The sequence below is a fragment of the Misgurnus anguillicaudatus genome, chromosome 23 (genome assembly GCF_027580225.2).
Source record: "Misgurnus anguillicaudatus chromosome 23, ASM2758022v2, whole genome shotgun sequence".
Lineage (NCBI taxonomy): Eukaryota > Metazoa > Chordata > Actinopteri > Cypriniformes > Cobitidae > Misgurnus > Misgurnus anguillicaudatus.
Window position 1 is genome coordinate 12,217,162 of NC_073359.2, and position 2,074 is coordinate 12,219,235.

Below are 2,074 nucleotides of genomic sequence, written 5' to 3' on the forward strand. Positions count from 1 at the left end.
CTGATGTTTGGGTATAACATTATATTTTGATTGTCCTTTTTGACAATTTGTTCACTATAAGGACAGCTGCACCTACATGGCAACTCTTATTAGAGTATTAGTTAACTTCCTGTTTATTATCTGCTAAAACTTTATTGTAATGATCCCCCAAAAGACTTTTTACTGACCATAAGTAACTTAAGCAAGTGTGTCAATTTTAATGACACTATCTTCCCTTAACCTCCTAAGACCCGAGGTTTGGTTTGTCTTTTTTTTTATTTCTTCCAGCTATTTTGGGGTTAGGAAGAACCAATAAATATAATAACCAAATTTTTTTCGTCCAAACATGAAGCAGTGTAATTGTCCACTTTTGTGTACAACAGGTTCCAGTTACACAGAACTAAGTATTATGATGTAAACAACAAAAAAATGTGATATCATCGAGTCAAATGTCTAAAGGGGTGCAAAAAAATAAAGTTTAAGAGCTACAAGGTTTTGACTGAAGTCCTCACCCAAAGTTATGATATAGGTTTGCATGTGTTACTTGTATTCTACTGTTGGGACGGTACCCTTTAAAATCTTCTTAGGTACAGATATGTAAAAATTTTGCACCAATATGTACCTTTGAGATACTTTTTTGCATTATTTATGTACAAAGTGTATAAAGGGTTCTTCACAGTGATGTGTCGGAAGAGACAGAGAACCTTTAAGGAACCTTTATTTTTGAGAGGGCATGTTGCACATAGCTTAACATCTTCTTTTGTGGTCTTTGGAAAAAAACGACATGGGGTAAGTAATTGATGATGTTTTTCTTTTCGGGTGAACTATCCCTTTAAAGAAGAGAAGGTGACATTAGATCAAGTGCAGAAGATGTTGACCTCTCATCTAGACACTGTTTAAGTGCACCACATATTGTGTCGTAAAGTGGATTCTATACAGTTAATGCATTTTTTATGTGCATGTACACATGTGTTGGGCCTCACTTTATTACCTATAAATAGTAAAACAACATCAGTAGTTAGACTTTACTAGCTATCATTTACTAAGTACCTAAATTCAAACCAGCTCTGCAAATACTTTGAAAATATTGTTGTGTCTTCTGATGGTTTCAATTTCAGTCTTTTATTCCTTAGTAGTACAAAGTGCACAATGGTTATGTTGGGGAACTGAATAAACAATTTAAAATAGATGCAGAAGTACGATTTACGCAAAGTAAACAGTTAGAATCTCAAAAAAAAACTTGTGGTTTGTATTGATATTATATTTGATTTCTGGGGACAAGGTTTGTGAACATGTCAATGTAAGTGAGATTTGGTTATGACAAGAAGTGATACTGATAATTTTAAATACTTTACAGCTAGATAGAAAAGCATTTACAACAGATTGTTAGGTTGATATAAATACTATGACTTTGGCATGAGGAATTTGAAATCTCTGAATAAATCAAGCACAGCTGGAGATAAATTGTTCATATGCTAATATTAGTTGTGTTACTGTAAGCAAAAGGTTGCCGCAGTCAGCTTTTCCTTTTATGTTTATACTAATTTAAATATATATAGAATATATTTTAAATATATATGTATATAAACTGTATTTAGGCATAGATGAATAATAAGAGCTCTATACGTGAGCCTCAAACGTGTTTGTTTCCTCATTTTTATGTAAAGCTCATGCATGCAAAACACAGCTGGAAAACAGGCCAATCTCAACATTACGCCGACTGTGATGTCACAGTCGAGATGTATGCCCCAACATTTAATTGCACATTAAATTAAGTACAAACATGTTAAAATGTTTACTAATGTGAGCTACGGACATGAGCCTTAGAGCAGACCAGAGCCAATCAGAGCAGAGCTCAACATTATTGTTCATGACCCTTCCAAATAGGGCAAAAATAGACAATTTTATTCAAAGGACAAATCCTAGGGTTGTATATGAACATGTAAATACGTTTCTGAATAAATTTTTGCACTTAATAAAGTTGTGTAAAAATATGTATCAAAGAACAGTTATTATTGCATTGAATAACATATTTCTTCAATGCATTCTTTGGCACCTTTGTGTCACAATGAAATTGAAATTAAAACTAGGGATG